The sequence below is a fragment of the Neophocaena asiaeorientalis genome, unplaced genomic scaffold (genome assembly GCF_003031525.2).
Source record: "Neophocaena asiaeorientalis asiaeorientalis breed wild unplaced genomic scaffold, Neophocaena_asiaeorientalis_V1.1 scaffold78, whole genome shotgun sequence".
In the NCBI taxonomy this organism is placed as follows: domain Eukaryota; kingdom Metazoa; phylum Chordata; class Mammalia; order Artiodactyla; family Phocoenidae; genus Neophocaena; species Neophocaena asiaeorientalis.
The window spans coordinates 13876466-13898435 of NW_020175018.1; the positions used below are offsets into that span (position 1 = coordinate 13876466).

The window sequence follows — 21970 nt, forward strand, 5'->3', positions numbered from 1 at the left end:
TGTGTCTGTGGGTCTGCTGACAGCCCTGGGGTCTGAGGGCCAAGCACACTGTAGGGGCACCTTAGCCACTGGCTGAATTTGACTGGGGTGTTTTTCCAGGGACCCCGGAGCGCAGGGAGCAGACCCGTGCATCTGACCTCACAGTGTCAGACGCCTGCAGCCCCAGGGCCGGGCAGGGGTGGGAGGTGTCTGGAATTACTGGTTTACCAAGACTGGTTGTAGGGAGAAGTTTCCAGACCCCTTGAGGTCTCCAGGGGGACTCAGTGTAGGAGGACGACACTCTTAGATGCTAACAGAGACCCCAGGGCCAAGCAGGCCTTCCCCTGGACTGCAGATCGCAGTCGAGCCGTGGTTAACTTCTGTGTATAGAAGTTTCCTTTAGGGGGCCCTAGTGTTTCCCCGACGCCAGCCACCCCTGGGCGCCTTCCAGCCCTGCCCGCTCCCAGCCAGTTAGTGACCTGCACCTACTGGGTTCCAGAGTTTGGCCTCAGCTTCCAGCTGTGTAGCCTGGGGCAGCCGCCTTCACCACTCGGATCCTCTCGCTCACCTGTGAGATGGGTTAGTAACAGTGCCAGCCTCGCCTGGGCTCTGGAAGATTCCGTTAGGCCAGTCTTGACTTAGCACAGGATCTGGCACGCAGTAAGCGCTCAATACACAGTCACTGTTGTTGGAGCTGGTTGTTTATTACTGTTATTTCTGAAGGACTCACCAAGGCCTAGCGAAGCCCCCCTCCCTGTCCTCTTAAGCAGAGCCGTGAGAACGCTGAGCCTCGCAGCAGCCTGGCTTCTCTTCCCCGTTCCCCATGAGCCGTGTCGAAATCCTCCCAGAGAAGCTGCTGGGCAGAAATTTCCAGTCTCCCTGGCAAAGCCGGGAAGAGTTTGGGTGCGGCTCAGACGCAGTTGGGCAGGCTCTGCGGGGCCAGGGCTGGGGAAGGGCCCCCAGATGATCTTCGAGACCTGGGAAGCACCCCTGACCCCGGGCTGCGCCTGGCCCCCAGCTCCAGCCCCAGTGCTGTTACAGCCCAGGCAAGAGCCCACTGTCCTGCTGGTCCTGAGGGCTGGGGGAGGAAGAATGCTGGCCATACCCCTCCTTTGGCAAGCCCCTGTACCGCAGGAGTCTGAGTGAGCGCCCCTGGAAGATGGGATAACGGGGTCACTGTGAGCATCCCACAAGTGGGGGCTCTTTGCTTTATTGACTGTCCCAATTGTAGGGGCCACCGGGCCTCCAAGAGGCCCACTTTGCTGATTCCTTGACCACCAGGAGGACCAGAGGCTCTGATCAGGATGGTGGGTCTCACTGGGGCTGTGGGGAAGTGGCCGGGGGAACCCACCAGGGACCTGGCAGACAGACTGATCCTTGCTTTGCTCACAGGGCTGTGTGACCTGGGGTCACAATTCAGCCTCTCTGGACCCTGTTCTATCTGCAAAACAGACAGTGGCCTGTGAGCCTCACTCATCAGTGGGAAGTTGGGTGCACTGCAGTAGGAAGAGATGGGAGTTGAGTCCCTGTGCTGCCCACAACTGGACAGGTGGCCTTGGGCAAGTCTGAATGAGACTGAATAAGACTGAATAACTCGAATGAGTAGAACATGTCAGCGGCACTCTGCTTCAGGTTGATGTTGGGTGTTTTACATACATTGTCATCTCACTGTTACTCTTGGAGGGAGGTTTTATTATTGACTTTATTTTCCAGATGAAGTAACTGAGGCTCAGAGAGGTCAATTCACTTTCTCAAGGACACACAGCTAGGAAATGAGAGAGTCAGGATTCAAACCCTGATCTGCTGGCTTGGAGCCTGAATCCCTAAAGAAAAAGCAAGTTGAATGTTTTCAAAAATAAGACATTTGAAGCACCTACTATGTGTAAGACGTCGAGGTAGGTGGCAACAAAATTAAGAATGGGGTGGCCGGAGAGCCTTCCGAGAAACTCATAGTTGAGTGAGAACACACGACTCCAATAACACCCTTGTGAAAGTTAAATGTGAAAAGCACCACCATAAAAGAACCTCCGGGGCTGCAGGGCACCAGGAGGGAGGTCGGGGGCAGGTAGGGCAGGAGCTGGGGGAGGAGGCCCAGAAACAGGGAAGCCTGGTTTGCAGCAATGAAGAGGAATTTTGGTGGAGGCTCTTTGCAAGGGCAAAGGCATGGCAGCCTGAGAGGAGGTAACACACTCGGGGTGGTGTTGCCAGAAGCCTTAGAAAAGCTACCTTTGCTGTATAAAGGTAGGGAGCCACCGAAGGTCTTTGAGCAGAGGTGGGTATGATCCTGCGGGAGTTGGAGAAAGACAGTTCTGTAGGCAGAGAAATGTCCTGGAAACATACATGCAAAAAAACTAGAAGGACGGGCGAGGATGTACTGCGTGAACTTTTGCAGCACTTCCTTAAAAAAATTTTTCTTTTGCCTGTACAGGTATGTCTATTCCAAAAAGAAAGAAAGAAAGAAATTTGCAAAGGAAAGAGCCAGGAGACAGAGACATAGGAGATTGCAGCGGACTGAGCCAGGATGGGTGGGTCCAGGCCACCTCTGACTGATGGCTTTCCGGCGATTTGAGTGATGGGCGATCTGGCAGCACCTTCTCAGAGATCTACAGGTGAGGCCAGGGGCTGTGGGGCTTGGAGACCCTCCTGTTGCCTAGAGCCTGAGCCTCCCCTGACTGATGGCTTCAGCCTGTCCCTACTCGCCCCAGAAGACTGTCCTTAGCAAACTCATCCCCACTGTGGGACACAGGCTGAGCCTTAAATCCCATTCTGGGCTATATGGGGACAGTTATCCCAGGGGCCTCCCTCTGTCCTTGAGGACAGACTGTCCCATGTAGGAGCACCAGGCACTGTGCTAGGTGCTTTATGGACAGTGCCAAAAAATATATATATATATATATATATATATGTTATTCTCCCCATTGGACAGATGGGGAAATGGGGCTCAGAGTCTTGCCCAAGCTTCACAGTGGTGGGGGTAGTGTGAGTCTCACCCAGGGTGGGCTCACCCGGAAGTCCCGACCACTAGGCTGTACTGCCTCCAGCTCTTTAGGAGAAAATCTATCCCTCTGGTCTCCCCAGATCTCATGCCTTTGGCCTGCTCTGGTTCCCGGAAGAGGGGCCGCAGCCATCCCTCTGAGCCATTCCCACTGCCTGGGATGCCTCTCCTCCCTTCTCCCCACCATTCACAGGGCGAACACCTACTTGACCTGTGGAGCCCAGTGAAACCACGACTTCCTCTCCAGAGAGCCCCAGACTGTCCCTCCTGTCCCCTTATCTATGTTCCGAGGAGAAAACTCAGGGGATATGGCTGGGAGATGAGTTCCAGCCCAGCCCCGTGTGGGCGGAGAGGAGGAAACAGCTGGTTCTGGGTGCTCAGAAGGGCAGGACTGGGGCAGGGTAGACGTGAGAGGGAGGAAGGCCTTGCCTCACCCAGGGAAAGACGGATTGGCCAGCCCCTGGGGTTAGTTGAAGGAGAAGGACACATTCCAGAAGGAGAGGGAAGCAAAGATCCAGGCTGCCTAGCCTGGTCTGCTCCGCTCTGCGTTAGCCCCAAGACGGCGGCCCTTTTCTGCTTGGCCCACCCACTGTGTGTGCACGCAGACCTCTGTGGCTAGGCCGGGGGTGGGAAACTGTCTTCTGTGCACAGGTGCCCTAGACCCCCACCCCGAGTGAGCCTGAGCACAGAAAATCCCCTCTTAGAGCCCAGAGACCTCCACCCCAGGGTGGAGATGACCAGCATTGGGAACAGAGTGGCATGGGTTCCTCCTAAACTCAGAATCCCCAGTGTCGAGAACAGTAACTGGCATACAGTAGGCACTTAAGCATCAGTTGGATGAACAAATGAATGAATGAGTGATTGCCTGACCCCAGGCCCAAGGAGGAGGGCCAGGAGCCTTGAAGTCTGTGGCCTGCTCCCTTGTGAAGCAAGAGCTCCTGTGTCCTGTTGAGCCCCTGATGTGCCTGGGCTGGGGGCCGGGGCGGGGAGCACACGCAGGCTTCAAAGGAGGGGGGGGCAAGTTGGGGCACTGGGAGTGCCACGGTGAAGCAGCCACGCTTCTGGTGAAACCCCCTCTGATGCCTGGGCCCTTGCAGCACCGGCGGTCCTGAAGAACTTTCAGGTACCCCCGGATCATCCCAGAGGGGACCCCCACAGACAGTTCCGCAGGGGGCAGCATGGCATGGTTGTTAAAGCCAGGGGCTGTGGACTTGGACATCTCTGGGCTCCAGCTTCACCCTTCGCCTGCTAGACCGCTGCCTCAGTGTCCTTGTCTGCAAAGGGGCCTGATGGAGCCCCTGCGGCACGGGTTTGCTAGGAAGAGCACATGAGAGGCGCCAGCTCCAGCACCTTCTGTCTGCCATTGTTGTAAACAACGGTACAGGAGAGCAGGGAGCAGAAAGCACCCAACACCCAGGCCCTGGGTTCTGGGCCCTCCATGCCACTCACTAACCTAGGGTGACTTTGGACAAGGCCCAGCCTCTCCCCAGGCCTCAGTTTCCCCATTGTACAGTCAGACCCTGTGACCCTTCCCCCAGCCCCAGGCCAGACTGTGCGCACAGCTGCCTCCCCCAGACTTACACACAGCCCTTGGGATTGCCCAGAGAAACACAGGCGTGCTCACACACACAGGCCCTCACACAGGCTTACACGCAGGCCCACGCTCCCTCGGGCACGCACGTTCACGCAAGCGGACACACAGCCACACTCATACACGTTTACACTTAGACCTCGCAGGCACATCCCACCCTCTCACTCTGCCCCCCACGCCGCGTTCAGGTCCTCCCTACCCGGCCCTTACCCTTGCCCACGGCCTCCACAACGGCTCACACTCATGGTCGCTCACACACACCCCAAATCGGCCGTGCACCAACTGTTGGCGCGGGCGGGGCTGGGAGCGGGAGGGAAAAAAGCCCACGACTCAGCCGGGGAAGAGGGGTGCGGGGGTGCGCGGGCGAGGGAAATGACAGCCCGCGGTCCCCCTCGAGTCTCGGCTCATGAATATTAATGCGGCGGTAATTAAAATGCAGGGACGCAGCAGGATGGATGCGGCTGCCTCCAGAGCGCTGGGGAGCGCGGCGTCTTAGCAGGCGGGTGGAACCCGCTCCTCGCCGGCAAGCGCGGAATCGGGCTCCAGGGCCTGGATCCCGGGCCGGGGGCTGGGAGCGGGGTGCCGGGGGTGAGGGGGGTCGGTATTTTTCGGCGCGGCGGAGCGTGACGACCCCGCGTTCCTCCCGCCCGCGCCCTCCCGCGCCCTGCCCTAGGCCGGGCCGCCCGCCAGGCCGCTGTTTTCCGGAGCCGGCCCCCTCCCGCCCTCGCGGCCCGGTGATGTCATCTGCACGAAACTTTCCGCTTCCCGGCCGTCTCGGGGCCCTGAGTCATCACCGCCCCCGGTCCGGCCCGCGCCGTCTGTCTGTGCAGAGCTAGGCCCCGCTGGCCCCGGCCTGACGTCAGGCTGGCCGGGCCTGGAACCGCGTGGGGCCCCTGAGCCCCGCGCTGCGGGCCGCTAGGGGCGGGGACAGCACTCCTGGAGGCTTTGGAGTAGGCCGCCTTGAAGGGCACACACTGGGGTTCCAGGTTCAAATCCGAAGTCTCATTATGCGGGTTGCTTGACCTTGGGCAAGTCCTTTAGGCTCTCTGGACGTCGGTCTCATCTGCTACTTAGCAGGTGCTCAACAAATCTTCCCAGACCCAGTGAGGGAATTGCACAGCTGGGTGACCCCAGGCCCAGAAGTGGAAGGAGACTCACCCAAGGTCACACGGCACGTGGGCAGCAGAGCTGAGATTCCGGGCCCAAGCCCTTTCTGCCTTGCCGCAGGCTCTTAGCCACCTGCAGTTGAGGGCCGTTTCGGCATATGCTGGGAAAACCGGCTGCATACATACAAGGTGGGGGAAGGGGGTGCATTCAGGAGCAGGTCCGCCTGGGTTTGAGTCCTGGCCAGTTTTCTCATTTCTAAATCACGACTGATAATCTAGCAAGAAATAAGAAAAGGCTAAAATATATAAGAAAAGACCATGCAGTGTGAAGGCTCTGGGGCAGCTGTTAGCGCGTGATCCAGATTATGAACCTACCGCAGTCAGGTGAGAGGGCCATTTTGGAGTCGGGTCACCTGGGTTGAAATCCTGGCTCTCGTCGCCCACCCCATGCCCTCCTCTGTGCCCTCAGGCCAGGTACTAACGGCTGAGCCCTGTGCCAGGGCTGCCATCTTCCGCATCTCCGGCCTCCTGGGGTGCTGGGAAAGCTTGTTAGCAAATGCCCACCCCACCCTTCACCAGAGACACACACAGACTGCACTGAAAACGTGGACAGTTCTTAGGCTCTTTCTTGGGTCTTTGACATATAATCTCGGGACCCAATTTATAGACGGGAAACTAAGAACCTTCTAGCTACTGCTCTCAGCGGCTGAGCCGGGATTAGGCTCAGGTCCGGGATCCCAGACCACACAGCTTCCCAGATGCGCGTGGCCGGGGCTCTGGCTGTTCCGCAAACGCTGCCCCACCTCCACCCAGCATCTGCCCCTGGCCCAGGCCCGCCCCTCCCGCCTGGTCAGTGCGGCTGAACCCTCTCGGCGCACTCCCTCCCCCCCAACTCCCACCCGCACTCCTGCCCGGCACACCCTCAAGCTATCAGAGAAAGAGACCCGCCCTACCGTTCCCCCAGCCTCACTGGAACTCTTTCAAGTACTCCAGTGCTCTGGGTGCCCTCTTTTTGCCTAGAGGTCTTTGCATGTGCTGTTCCCTCCCTCTGCCCGGAACACCTCCTCTGCTCCCCCGTTTTCCTGGTTAACACCTCTGCCATCTCTCCTTAGCTCTTCCCCTGGGGAGTGTCCCAGTTACCACCACCCCACAACACACACACCAGCACACAGGCACAGACACACCCCAAGGCACACACACACGCTTGCGTGTGTACACACTCCATATGCCATAGGCCGCAGACACACATCCCATCCATATCACACAGACCATTCAATGTGCACACCTTACATACCCTGGCCACACAACAGACGCACACACATTCACACACAGACCTTTCAACAGTGGTGCCCCTCCTCTGGGCTCCTATAGACTCTATCGAATCTTGCTTCCCCGCCATGGCATTTACCCTCCGCACTCCGGTGAGGGCAGGGACCCATCCTCCTCTCCTCCATTCCAGCACAGGGCCTTGCACCAACTCTGGCTCAGTTAGTGCCTGGACCCGTGACCCCCTCCCATGGCCAACATTGTCCCAGTCCCCCACCTCCATCAAGGTCCTCTCAAGTGAGTACCTGCCCCCATTTGTGCCAGGAGCTGTCCTCACTCCCAGTAGAGTCACTCCAGGCCTGGCCCTCTCACCTTCAGGTCACACACACCTACCTGGGCTTTGGTCAGCCGCACTCCCACCCAGACCACAGCTACTGGAGATGAAGGACAGTGTCTTAGAAGCTCCCCAAGCACCAGAGCCTTGAGGTCATTTCTCTCCAGAGTCTCAACTTTCTCATCTGTAAAATGGGGTCACACTGAAAGTGCTTTGCAGAAACTCAGAAGTGTCAGAGTGGATGTTATTTCAGGGCTACCGGGTTGAGCTGTGGTAGGTGCAACTCATCCCCTGTGTGAGCCCTTCCCCAACTGAGTGTCCTGGTCATGCCCTTCCCTTCCGGCAAACTGGGTCCCTGGGACACTTTGTGCCAAGTCCTGGGGGTGGGGTGTTTGCTTGGGGTTCCTGACAAGTAGCTTGTAGAGCTACTTGTAGAGAAGGAGGGTGGACCTCTCCTGGAGAGTGACCAGAGTCAGGAGAATAAGGAGGGGAGAAAGGCAGACGCGGGGAAGGAACTGAGTTACCCGCTTTCTTCAAGGAGATGGGGAAGATGAGCATAGAACCTCACAGCATCCACCCTCGTCCCCACTGCCCTTTGGGTGTTAGGGCCCCTCCCTTGGCCCAGCAGGAGCCCAGCAGCTCACCTGAGCTCAGGTTCAGGGTGGCATGCACCACCCCATAGGCAGAGGTGGAGAAACAGAGGCCAGAGCGGGGGGACAGAAAGGGCACACGGAAATGGGGGGGGGGTGCGGACTGGCCACGTGCTGCTCTTGGAGTCACTTGTACTTTCATTCACCAGGGTTCACTGGCACCTCCGTGTGCCCGGCATGGAATTATGTCCTGGGTACATGGTGAGGAACGAATCAGCTGCTGCCCTCATGGAGCTTAGAGTCTAAGGGGTGAATACATGAAGGCAGCATGAGAAAAGCAGGAAAGGAGGGATGCTGGGATGGTGAAGAAGGGGCACTCATGCTCATTTACAAACACTCCCTTACATCGGGAATTCCCTGGTGGTCCAGTGGTTAGGACTTGGCACTTTCACTTCCGTGGCCCGGGTTCAGTCCCTGGTCGGGGAACAAAGATCCCGCAAGCCATGTGGTGCGGCCAAAAACAAAACCAAAAAACCACTCCCTTAGGCGGACCTACATTTGTGTCCCGGAGTTTCTTCCAGAACTTTTCTTATCACTTCACTCATACTCATTCTGTCTATGAACGTGTTTGGTTTTTGTTGTTTTTTTGGCCGCACCGCGCAGCAGGTGCGATCTTAGTTCCCCGACCACGGATCGAACCTGAGCCCCTTGCACTGGAAGCGTGAAGTCTTAACCACTGGACCACCAGGGAAGTCCCTACGAATGTGTTTTGAACACCTTTGCCTGAAGCAGGGGGCAGAGTGATTAAGAGCAAAATCCAGACTCCTCCTCCTGGCTGTGTGACTTTGGGCAAGTCACTGTCCCTCTCTGAGTCTTCATGTAGTGTCCTCCTCTGGAAAATGGGTACATATCCCACAGGGCTGTTGTGATGAGTCCCCGAGATGTGGTGGAGTGTCCCCTCTGGCATGGGGACCCAAGCTTGAGTCTATTCCAAGTACCCCCTGGGCATGACTGCCGTGCTCGGGCCCCCTGGACCACTAGCCCTGTCTCTGCCTGAATCCCAGTACCTGGCAGCTCAGCTCTTGGAGGGTATGTGCAGTTCCTGGGAGGGGGAGGCCCAGCACCAGCTGGCCATGATGACAAGACAGTTTGGTTACCCAGCCGAGTACTCTGGGCTCCTGCCTTTCCGAGGTGGAACGTTTCAAATAGAGATGAGTTCTAGAAACACAGGGTCAAGTTGGTGAGGGGAGCCATGGGCCCTGCCTCCTGCCTCTGGGGCTCACTGATTAAAAAAGGAAAATTGACCACAGCTTCTAAGTACTGACCACCCCCACCTGCCTTGCCTAACTCACACCCAACTGTTCTCCATCCATTCAACGCCTTGGGCATCACCCATAGGACCCCCACAGAGAGCCTTGGCCTGAGACCTGGGGATGGGGCCTGAGAGCAGGTACTCACCAAAGGGCAGATCATCAGGGGAACTCGCCAGGAAGCGTCATGACACCCCAGGGTGTCAGCCTGGAAGAGAGCTCAGGGATCACCACTTTGGCAACCCTATGTTGCACAGACAGAAAATCTTCAGCTCAGAGAGGTAGAGACAGTGGTCCAGAGACCCACAGCAAGGTACTGGCCCAGCTGGGACTAGACGGGAAGAGGGAGGTGGTTGAGCTTTGGAACTCAACTGCCCAGGTTCAAATCTGGGCCTGTTGCTTGCCAGCTGTGAGCCTAAGTCTCTGAACCCTCTGCGCCTCAGTGTTCTCATTCTGTAGAATGGGAAGAATAATAGTTCCTATTTCAAAAACGGTTGTGAGAAATAAGCATACACTATGAATAAAAGCAGGGCTTGGTATACGGTGTGCAATGGATACTGTCATTCTCAGGTTCCTGATTTCTATTTTTTTTTTTTTTTTTTTTGGTGATTTTTTTTTTTTTGGCTGCACCTCGCGATTTGCAGGAGCTCCCATCAGTCCGATTTCTAGCCCAGTGCAGACCCATCTGTCCAATGAACTTGCAGTGTCACCTACTCTGGGCCAGTCACTCTGCCAGCACTGAAGACGGAGCAGTGAACAAGACAGACCAAGTCTGCCCTCCTGGCGCCTACAGCCCAGATGCGAAACACCTGAAATGGGTAACTCCAGAGAGAATCAGCTCATTACGGTGTCACTTCTGCTGATCCGGGGATTCAGGCAGGGCCCCGTGGGGAGGGGACTCTTAAGCTGATATTGGCAAAATGAAGAGCAGAAAGCATGGTTCTAGGTGAGGGGAATGACATGCCTGAAGACCCTGGGGCAGAAAGGACATAAAACTGTCCAGACTGGAGAGAAGGTCCAAGTGGCTGGATCTTAGAACCAAAGGTGATGGGAGGGGAGGAGAAGCTGAGAGGAGCCAGATATCCGGAGCCTGGGAATGCTACTTTGAAAGCCTGGAGAGCCAGAGAGGGAAGGAAGTGATCGATCATGCTTGCATATTAGAAAGATCTGTCTGGGGGACATAAAGGGCAGACTGGGCAGGGAGGTGAGCAGAGCGTAGGAGCTGGGGGCCCAGCCTGGATTGGGGCAGGGGCAGTGGGCAAAGGGTGAAGGGAGCTGACTTCTTGAAGTGGGAAGCTCCTTAGGTCTTGGTAAGTATTGGGCTTGGAGGTTGGGGAGAAGCAGTCGGCGATGGCACCTGGGAACTGGGCAGGGTCAGGTGCATGGCTGGAAGTGATGGTCAGGGGCAAGTTCCAAAAAGAGGGGAAGTGCTGCATCCAGCTTGGGCCACCCCAGTCTGCAGCAGTGCCCGGGGGACCACAGCGCAGTCCTCAGACCCCAGTCCCAGTCTAGACAGCGGCACTCTGGCCCTTTTCTGGTTGTGCCTTTCCTCATGGGGCAAGGAATCTGTGATCTGGGCACCTGAGACCATGGAATTCCCTGCTCAATGCCCCCCAGCCCACTTCCTGGGTCCATCCTCCTGGGGGTGGTCTGAGCTGCCTGTTTGAGTACCCCTAATCCCTAGGGGTGGCCAAGAGGTGGCTGTTTGCAATGGGTGTGGGCAGAGTTTACTCATGCAGGCTGGCGTGTCAGCACCCAAGCTCGTAAAGCCCCTCATGGAAAAGAGCAAAACCTGCGCAGAAAGAAAAGAGGGGCTGAGTGGAAACCGGAGGCCAGGGCTGCCTCTCCTCATGCTGCCACTTCCAGCATGGACCCTAGGAGCCTGAGACTTCTAAATACAAACCCAGCCTTCCAGGTGTGTTTGTCCTTAGGGAGGTGTATTTGTCAAGGAAGGAGGACAGAACGTATTTTATTTAGTAGTTCGGTAGCGTGATTTATAACTTGTAAATACTTAGACACAAGGTATGTGGCCTTTGCTTGTGCCCTGCCCTCCAGTGTTGCCCAGAGAGGAGCAGCCGCCTGGGTTCCTCATCGGCGTCGGCTGGCTGACCCTGGACCTGGAGGTCGGCCGCAGGGGATGCTTCAGGCTTCTTCAGAGCTTCCAGACCCAACTTCATGTGCCCCCACTGCACATCCATCCTTTTTCTTTAAAAAAAATTTATTTATTTATATTTGGTTGCATTGGGTCTCTGTTGCGGTGCGTGGGCCTCTCATTGCGGTGGCTTCTCTTGTTGTGGAGCACGGGCTCTAGGTGAGTGGGCTTCAGTAGTTGTGGCACGTGGGCTCAGTAGTTGTGGCACGTGGGCTCAGTAGTTGTGGCTCGTGGGCTCTAGAGCGCAGGCTCAGTAGGTGCGGCACACGGGCTTAGCTGCTCCGCAGCATGTGGGATCTTCCCAGACCAGGGCTTGTACCTGTGTCCCCTGCATTGGCAGGTGGGCTCTTAACCACTGCGCCACCAGGAAAGCCCCCATCCTCTGTCTTTATCCAAGGGTCCTCCTGCCTCCCCCTTTGAATGTTCACCTCCAGCCCCTCCTGCTGCAGGAAGCCTTTGCTACCTGGAGGCCCTGGCTCTCCAGCTTGTCACTGGTGTTATTAGGTCACAGTGGCTCCTCGTGCGTGGTCTGACTGGCTGGGGATGTGAGTCCTGTCCCTCCTGTGGGACCAGGAGCTCCGAGAAGCGGCATCTCCCAGCAGAAACAGTATCTTGCATTGGGTAGGAATCCAGGCTCAGAACGCACACAGGCTTGGGGTCAAATCCCAGCTCTGTCACTTTCTTGCTGTGTGACCTTGGGAGGCGCTTCTCTGCTCTGAGCCGCTTTCTTCTTCTGAAAACCCATAATCATAAGTGTACCTCTTGCAGTGAGGAGGCAATGTGGAACACGGAGCCCACGTGTGCCCGGCACTTGGCAAATACTGGGAAAGGAATTAGGAAGGGCAGGAGTTACATCATTCACTTCTTTTTACAGCTGAGAAAACAAGTAGTGGAGGCTGAGGGAGGTGAGGTTGTTTGCCCAAGGTCACACAGCCTGTAGGAGGATGGGGCCCAAGAGAGGCTGACTGACTTGTGCTCTAACCACTGAGCTCTCTGCCTGCGGGCCATCCCCCCAAGTATCCTTCCCGGTCTCCGTGGCCCGTGGACTCGACACAGGCCGGCCCGGGGACAACTGGCACGGCCAAGGCTGAGTCCGCGGGGCGGGAAGGGTTAACGAGCTTCGCCGCATTGGGCCGGCCTCCGGGGGAAACCAGCCAATGGGCACGCGCCGCGATGAGGTAATGCCGGGACCTAGCGGAGTGGGCGGAGCCGGCGGGGTCCTCGCAGGATTTGAGTTCTTTCCCTCCCCACCTACCCCTCACCTTTGACCTTGATGTCCCCCGTCCCCCCACCCCGCAGCCTTACACACGTAGAAACCCCTGTGGTGGAGCTGAGGGTCTCGGGTGGCCCTGCATCCCTTAAGGTCTGCGGCAGGAACCCGGAGACGTACTGCCTCCTCCGGGACTCAGTTTCCCCTTTTGCAAGATCACTGAAGACCAGACCAGCGGTGGACGTTCTTGGATCCCAGGACGGTTTTCAGCCCCTCCCTGCCCTTGGCCCACACTGTAGAGGGCACAGTCCTGGCCCCCCTCAGGCAGTGCCCAACGCCGGGGGGCAAGGAGTCTGCCAGGCCAAGGGAAGGGAGACTCACCGGCCCAGTCACACCCTCCTTGTGACCCCAAAGTATCAGCCCCTCTCTATCCCTTGGGTGTCTGCGATGTCGCTTCGCTGCCTCCAAGCCCCAAGTTAGCTGCAAAAGCAGCTGGAGGAGCCGGTTTGGTGGTCACAGGTCAAAGTTCATCGAAGCACCGAAATTAATTGAGCGTCTACTACGTGCGGCTCAGAGCTTCGGGTCTGGCTGCTGCCTGGCCGGCTTCCGGGGCTGCCCACGACTCGGGGTCCCCATCCCGGCCGGCCTGCAGGGGGCCGAGCGCCAATCCCAGTGTCTGGGCACGAAGTGGTTAAAGCCTTTCTAGCCTAGCTGGCTTTGCTGCCGGGCCCGGGCTTATTAGTCAGCTCGCGGGGAGAGGGGCGGTGGGTGGAGGAGAGGAGGGGCTCGAGTTGAGAACCGCAGAAAGCTATTCTCAGGGGCTCCCAAGTGTGGGGAGGGCGGCTCAGCAGGAGCTGCTGCTTCCCAGAAAGTTGATTATTTTTAACCCAGGAAGAAGAAAGGAAGGAGGCGAGGGAGAAGGACTCAGAGAAAAGAGGAGAGGATGGCAGAAGAGAGGAGAGGATGGGGAAAGGGAATGGAGAGGGGGAGGGGAGGGAAAGGGGTGGGGAGGGAAAGGGAAGGTGAGCAGGAGAGAGGGGTAAGGGAAGGCAGAAGGGGGGGAAGGGGCAGACTGTGGGATCAGGGAGGGGAGTGCGGGGAGAGACTGGGCCAGCTGGAGTGGGGGAAGCCAGCTGGGGGTGAGGGGTCTCTGGGAGGGGAATGGATGTGGAATAGGGCACTGCCACCCTTGTAGTCCCTCCCTGCACCCCTCTGGCTCCTCTCCCAGGCCCCTGGCTGGGGGCGGGGGTGCTCCCACTGGACCCACCCCCAGGCCACCCATCCTGGTCTTGCCAAGCCTGAGCTGAGAGCAGCGCCCTCTCGAGTATCATCAACCCAGGGCTATGCAAGGCACTGGGGCTTGGGGAGTGGGGGGCAGGGTGCTCTCCAGCCCACAGCAGCCTGGTGACTTGCCCTTGTCGGGGTGGTGATCACTGTGGGAGGGGCAAGGAGGGCCACCCTGAAAACCCCATGGCCTCTGCAGGGAGGGGTTCCTGGAGAGAAGGGCGGAAGTAGGGCAGAAGGGACCTCGGGCCCCCTTTCTCCTGCCTTGGGGTGGAGTCAAGCTGAAAAGCAAACCCGGTGAGGGGGCCTATGGGGAGGGTGCTGGGGTCACAGTGACAAACAAGACAGACATAGCCGGGTCCACACGGGGCTCACAGTCCTGCAGGGGAGGCTGAGGCTGCACAAACCATTCTGAATAATGCAGTAAATAATGACAAGAGGGCGGTGGGCTGGGAGGGGACTGTACAGGGGCTGAAAGGGCTGGTCCCAATGGCCTGATCTCTGCAGGGATCAGAGGAGGGATCCCGGAGGAGGGAGGAGGGGTGCCTGAGGACCGGAGGGTCTAACTAACGAAGGGAAGAGTGACTGGTGGAGGGAGTGAGGATGGCGTGGATGGGGGTCCCAAAGATACAGACCTGAAGGCCCAAGAGAGGATCAGTGTGGCCGACCAAGGCCCTTGTCCTAGAGGCGACTGGAAGCTTTGGAAGTTTTATAGAGCAGAGTGAGGAGATCAGATCCGCAAAGTTCACTTGGGCTGTAGGGGACAAGAGTGGATACAGGAGTGGTATCAAGGTCCCAGGAGAGTGACGGCAGCCTGGCCCGGCGCAGCGGCTTCTGAGACAGAGGGGAGGCTGGCCTTGGACGTGATTGGGGAGGTCCAGAGGACAGGAGTTGCTGTGTCATGGTGTAGGACTGAAGTAGACCAAGAAGTGGTGGTCTACAGGGAAGTGCCAGGCTGTGGCTCCTGCAAGGACAGAGTCAGGGGCTGTCCCCTAAGACAGAGGGCAGCCCGGGGAGCAGGTTCACAGGAGGTCAGGCATTTGTGTTGGGACAAGGTGGGGACAGGCTGCAGGAACAGCTTGAGCAAAGGCGCAGAGAGGAGAAGGGCAAGGGGAACCGCATGTGGTACCTCGGGATGTGCTGAATCTTCCAGAAAGAGGGGCTGAGTCTGGTCGTGGTGGCCTTGACTGCAGGCAAAGGCGTCTGAACTCAGCTTACAGTCAGTGTTGAGCAGCGGAAATGTGGGAACAGAAGAAGGACGCAGGGAGGGTACCTAGCAAACAGTGACCAGGGCGGGCAGGGGCCTGCATCCCAAGGCCTGCACCCCATAGGCATGACTGGGGTGTGTCATGAGCCCGCCTCTGGGACAGCCTGTGGGGTGGGTGAGTGAGAGTAACTGTGTGTGTGTCCCTTGCACTGAGTGTCCTGCCCTTCACTTGAGGCAGGACCTGGGGGACACATCCAAATCCTCCAGGACCAGAGAGTGGTCTGACCAGGCCAGACCAGACCAGGGGGATGATGGATGGGGGAGGACCTCAGCCCCTGGCCACAGCTCTGGAACTCCTTAGACATACACAGACACACACACACACACACACACACACAAATCATTCTGGAACCTGGAAGCAGCATCTGACCACCCCCCAACAAAGGAACTGGTGTGGGCGGTGCTAGGTTATTGGCTGGAGGGCAGTGTCTGTATGCTTTTAACTACTGCAAGGTTCCGAGGAGGCCTTGTTGCAGCACCCCGGGGTCACCCGTGCCCACTCCCCACTCAGGGCCCAGGTTGGTCCTCTCCCAGGACGGGAGGGCAGATCTGTTCAGCCTAGTGCTGCATTTAATAGGAGGGTCCAGTGGCTCAGCTGAGGCCTGATGCCAGATAGTGGCTGGGGGCTGTGGCCTGGCCACCTGCAGGTCTGACCCCACCTTCAGACTCTTGGACCACATGGACCTGTGGCTTTCCCATCAGTCCTGCTACCTACCATTAGCACCCAACCCCCTAGGGCAGGTACACATCATAAAGTCATGGTTAAGATTAAGGAACAGGGCTTGCCTGGTGGCGCAGTGGTTGGGAGTCCACCTGCCGATGCGGGGGACACAGGTTCGTGCCCCGGTCCGGGAGGATCTCGCATGCCGTGGAGCGGCTGGGCCCGTGAGCCATGGCCGCTGAGCCTGCGCGTCCAGAGCCTGTGCTCCACAACGGGAGAGGCCACAGCAGTGAGAGGCCCGCGTACCGCAAAAAAAAAAAAAAAAGATTAAGGAACAAACCTGAATCCATACCCATTGCTGCCTGGCGGGCTGAGAGCTCTGGCCTCTGTGCCTCAGTTTCTTCATCGGCAAAATGGGGATAATAATGGCAGAGGCAGAGAAACTATGGAGGTAAGGCCTTTAGCAAGGAAAGGGGCCTGTCCCAGGTCACTTGGGGCCCTGAAGCTTCCCCATCAGTATGACGACGAGGGGTGTGGGCTGCAGCCCTCCAAGGTGGAAGAGAATTGGACTTGCCACAGGTCAGGTGGTGGTATTGTTCCCATTTTGCAGATGAGAAAACAGAGGCTCAGAGAAATTTGCAACTGGCCCTACACAAAAGGAAGGGTTCAAATTCTCAGGCCTGCTGGGATTTGGGATTCGGTTCCCACCGCCCTCCAAATAAAGAAACTCAAGTGCAAAATGCATTTCCCCTCCAGGACACCCTTCTCTCCCTCCCCAAAACCCACACACAGTGACTCTGGCCTGGCCGTCTGGACCCAGGAGGAGCCGGGTCCCCATCAAGCATCTCCGAGCTGGCTTTCACATCGATGGAGCACAAAGGGGGGTAAGCTGGGCAGAGAAAGAGCCCGACAGGCGAGGAGCCGGCTCCGCGGGCGCTTTCCTCCCTGCTTTCTTCCTCTCTCGGCTCTTTGTTAAGCTCCCTTTCAGCTGAGCCGGCAGAGCCTGGGTGTTCCGAGCTGACAATAATTGCTGCGTCTAGACAGTGTCTGGTATGAGGCCTCCCTCTCCCGCGCCTCGCTGGCCTCCCCGAGGCTCCCTTTCCCAGCACTGCCGGCCCTGCCCCACGCCCTGTGTTTCCCACACCCCTTCCCCTCTCTGGCTGCCCGGGGTCCCCGTCTGTCCTGGCTCCCTCCTGCTCAGACCCTACATCTCTCTCTCCCTCTCCCCCTCCCACCCTCAGACTCACACTCGGCCCTTTTGGTCCCCAGGCCTGAAATCAGGGAACAAAAGTGTTTTTGCATTGGCTGCGGCTGGGAGGCCTTGGAGGAGACTGAGCCCAGGAAACCCTCCTGACTGTCGGCCCCCCAGGAGCCCAGGCCTCTCACCTTGCTGGATTCTGTGCTGAGCTGGGAAGCTCTGGGATTCATCGGCTCCTCCCCTCATCTTTCCATCCAGGCTTGGATGGGAACCCAGAGGAATCACCAGAGGTCCAAGGAAGAACCTCCTGGTGGCTCTGACCATCAGCCATGGATAGAGTGCTTTCAGGAGATACAGGGGGTGGGAAGTGAATTTTCACAAGTTCTAAGATTTGTCCCTGCCCCAACTCAGACCAGTAATTCTGGAAGATTTTCCAGAATCTGGAATGTCCTCACTGGGATCAGAATCGAGACCCTCAGTGTGATTTTGAGACAGTAATAATAACAGGCAGCCTTTGCTCGGCCCTCTCCCTGCGCCATTTATTTAATCCTCCCAACAGCAGAGAGAGAGAGGGAGAGAGAGAGAGAGAGAGAGAAAGCACACACGTGCGCAGAAGCCTATGATTTGTCCCATTTTACAGATGAGGAAACTGAGGCCCAGAGAGGTTAAGTAACTTGCCCAAAGTCACAAAGCCAAGCAAGTGGAGGAGCCTAGATTTGAAGCCTCAGGCTGGCTTCAGAGCCCCAATAATTAATAGCAATAGGAGCATTAAATGCTTACTGAATACCTGTGGCTGAGATTAGCACTTTACACATACTATTTCCTTTATCCTCATAATGCTGTTAGATAGGATCCGGGATTATGCCCATTATTTACATTAAAGGAGAATAGCCCAGGGCTGCTGGGTGTGGCCAGATGGTGACCTAACTCCACATCAGAAAGGCCTAGTAATCCATGTGCTACACATGAAAGGCTTGGCCTTGAGTAGAAGCTCAATAAATGTTGCTATTCCATTTCCGACTTCTTCCCTCTGGGCTTTCTTGAGCCCTGGCTAGGCTGGGGGAGACAATGTGGGGCTCTGTCCTCATGAGACCCGGGCCTAGAGGGAACTGGCAAATCAGTCACTTTCAAAGTAGATGGGGAATTATGGCGATGTGAGGGATGCAGGGCCTCTGGGGGTCAAGGGGAGGGACCCTGAATCCAAGAAGGCTTCCTGGAGGAGGTTGAACCAACACTGTCCTGGAGGATACATAAGAGTTGGGCAGCTTAAGAGGGAAGGGAAAGGTGTTCCAGGCAGAAGGAACCACACATAAGAAGGTCCCAAAGTGAGAGAGGAACAGGGTCATCTCAGAGAACCAGAGGTCCCTAAGCAGCTTTGTTGGACTGAACAGATGCAGGGGCCAAGGAGGGAGTTGGGGGAGCCATGAGGCTGGAGCTGCAATTAGGAAGGGCCTCAACTGCCAGGCCGCTGGGAGGTGGGACCTATCCCAAGGCGGGGAGGCTGGTTAGGGAACTGCAGGGCTGTCATAACCAGGAGGATGTGGAATGGGGTAGGCTGGGTGGATCAGAGAGAGACCCTGAGGAGTTTTAGAAGGATGGTCTCCTCTGTTGTTGGGGGTTGGCCTATGTGTTTGCCTTCAGTGGCATTCCAGACGTGGACATAGTGAGGACGAAGGCGTGGAGGTGAGGGGAGCCAGGTGTGTGCTCTGGGAAGGAGACAGTGGGGCCAGGTACCAAGTGGCCTTTGGAAGCGAGGTCAGCAGCGAAGGTTGGGCAGCTCAGGTAGGAAGATTAACTGGGAAGATTCATCTGGAACCTTTGCAGGATGGATTAAAGAGGCAAAGCTGGAGGCAGGGAGGGTGGGGAGGAGGCCGCTGTTGACCGGGTTTTCCTTCCCAAGCAGATTTGTCCTCATCTCCAGCCGCTCTTCCAGTCTGCAGAGTCATTTTGATTCTGCACCGACTCCTTCCCCGTAGGCTACTTACACCCTTCGCCCCCAGCTGGAAACGGAAGGGGGACTCTCACCATTCAGTCCTCATCCAGGCCATCGACAAAAATGTCAGACAGCGTGAGTCCACGCCTGTACACCTCTCGGCCGCCAGTGGCCAACACTGGCAGATCCATCGATGAGCTCCCAGCCTGCCACCTCCGGGCCTGCCTGCAGCACTGGGCCTGGGTCTTGACTTGGAATGCGAAGCCTGGACCTAATCGGGAGCCATGGACATGCAGAGACAGCACCTCCCGTCTCTAGACTGAAACACTGAACTGTGTATCTGATGCTGGGAGTTCACAGGCTGGAAAAGGAGAAAAACAGGAACAGGGACATGATATAAGGCTGATGGGGATGGTACAGGAGCATTTATGGTGAAGACCACAGAGGCCCACCATCCCGGACCCCAAATCCCTGGGCGGATGGGTCCAGAGCTCAGACTGTTTCCAGTTGTAGGAAGAAAGTATGACACATAGACCACATAGCTCCTAATACCGCCAATGAAGTGTGGGGCACCCCCATAATCAAACTCGTTAACACATCTGCAGCAAAGCCTCTGAACAAAGACATAAATACTCTGAATCTCAGTTTTCTCATCTCTAAAGTGGGGCAACGGTGGTAGTCGGCTCACACAGTTGCCCTAAGAATTTTTTTTTTTTACATCTTTATTAGAGTATAATTGCTTTACAATGGTGTGTTAGTCTCTGCTTTATAACAAAGTGAATCAGTTATACATATACATATGTTCCCATATCTCTTCCCTCTTGCGTCTCCCTCCCTCCCACCCTCCCTATGACCTAAGAATTTGATGCTTTTCATGATACCAGCCAGCCCGCAGGGCCTCAGACACAGGTTCTTGTCCTGCCCCAAGCCCTTGGCACTTGCCGCTTCTTTCTGGAATATTCCTCCCCAGACATCTCACAAGATCGCTCTCTCACCTCCTTCAGGACTCTCCTCAGCACGCCTTGCCCTGGCTGTCCCAGTCTCCTCCCGCCCCTCTTGTTCTCCTTTCTCTTTGTTCCCAGCCTCTAACATCTGACGTATCATTGATTAAATTACTCATTTGTTAATTGCCTGCTCTCCCACGGTGGAATCCAAGTTTCGCGTGGGCAGGACTCTGTGCTGTCACCCACTTTGCCCCAGCACCTAGGACAGAGCTGGCACAGATGGGCACTCTGATTTTTGCTGAATGAACGATTGTCTGTTAAATGTGCCTCGCACATCAGAACGACTCAATAAAGCACAGCTGGTGCCATCACCATTACTGTTATTATCGATGCTGCTGCTGCTGTTATTATTATCACCATCGTTACTATGATCCTGAGCTGATCCCAGACCTTGGTTCTCCAGCCTCTGAAATGGGCATCCAGGGGACTGAGATGTCGGCCGCCACCAGAAGCGGATCAGGTCCTTGCAGGAGAGACAAAGAACCTTGCCTGCCCCCCTGGAGGTGCCTGCACCCCTCACTGGAGAGAGAGACCGGGGAGAAGCTTGGAGAAGGCACACAGCCCCAGTGAACAGGGCTGCCAGAAGGCCATACATAATTCATTGCCAAATGGGGCGGTGGGCGACAGTGCGCTGGGGCTCACTCCGCGCCTGGCGCTTTGCTGACTGCTCCTCACACGCTGCCTCGTTGCATCTTCGCGGATTTGCAGGGTGCGAACCTTCCCCCGCCTCCCCGTTTTCCCCGGGGGGGAGACAGGTTCTGAGGATGGGGCCACCGTGCAAGTCACACAGCTTCTCAGTAGTCAAGCGGTGTCTCCAGTCACTGCCTCTCTGTGGAGGAAAGAGACAGCCCTGGGGACAGAGTGGAGACAGAGACCTACCCCAGACAGGGCAGCAGAGGACAGGCTGGGTCACAGCAGGGCTGAGGAAGGGGCAGGGGACCCCCAGCCCACCTCACCCTCCTCTCCTGGAGGACGCGTTCCCTGCTGTGGCCACCAAGAGTGCTGGCTCTGGAGTTTCAAGGGCTCACTTTGCTCAGTTGGAAGAGTAACAGAGACCACGCCCTGGGGCTCTGCAATCCTCCGGACAGGATGCTGGCCCCAAAAGTGGCATCTGCCTGGGGGAAAAAACCAATCCCAAAAGGTTACATACTCTACTATTCCCTTTACATAACATTTTCGACATCACAAAACGTTAGCAATGGAGGACAGATTAGGGACAGGCTGGATGGGGATGGAATGGGCGTGTGGTCATAAAAGAGCGACAGACGGGATCCTTGTGCCGATGGACAAATTCTGTATCCCGACTGTGAGACTGTGACGGAGGATCCACAAACCTGTGATAAAACTGTATAGAACTAAACGCACACACAAAATATTACAAGTAAAACTGGGAAATCGGAGTAAGATCGGTGGGTTGTGTCAATGCCCACAGCCCAGCTGTGATCTTGTCCTATAGCTCTGCTTGGTGATTCCATTGGGGGAAACTGGGTGAAGGGTACAGGGGATCTCTGTGTCATTTCTGATAACTGCACGTCAGTCTACAATGATCTCAATGGAAATTTCAATTTTAAAAATGTCATCTGGGGGGCTTCCCTGGTGGCGCAGTGGTTGAGAGCCCGCCTGCCGATGCAGGGGACACGGGTTCGTGCCCAGGGCCGGGAAGATCCCACATGCCGCGGAGTGCCTGGGCCCATGAGCCATGGCCGCTGAGCCTGCGCGTCCGGAGCCTGTGCTCCGCAATGGGAGAGGCCGCAACAGTGAGAGGCCCGTGTACCGCAAAAAAAAAAAAAAAAAGTCATCTGGGGAATTCCCTGGCGGTCCAGTGGTGAGGACTCTGCGCTTTCACTGCCGAGGGCGCAGGTTCAATCCCTGGTTGGGAACTAGGGTTCTGCAGGCTGCGCAGAGCAGCAAAAAATAAAAAAAAATAAAAAATAAAAAAGCCGTCTCCCTCTGCCCAGAAAGGGTTACGTAAACCACTGCAATTCGTTCTCGCCCAACCCCACAACCACCCAGACCAGGACAGGGACAAGTGGGCATTTACCAGGCAGCTAGAGTTTTCCTCAGCTCTGAATTGTCTTTCCTGCCTCACT

At 56.8% G+C, this 21970-nt stretch overlaps 1 long non-coding RNA gene across 1 annotated transcript; it reads left to right on the forward strand.

Moving 5' to 3' along the window:
• Positions 1–2413: 2413 nt before the first annotated feature.
• Positions 2414–11350, forward strand: LOC112411435 (uncharacterized). Its single transcript, XR_003005610.1, has 3 exons — positions 2414–2588; positions 9816–9989; positions 11227–11350. It is a non-coding gene; the product is annotated as an uncharacterized LOC112411435 (long non-coding RNA).
• Positions 11351–21970: the final 10620 nt, after the last annotated feature.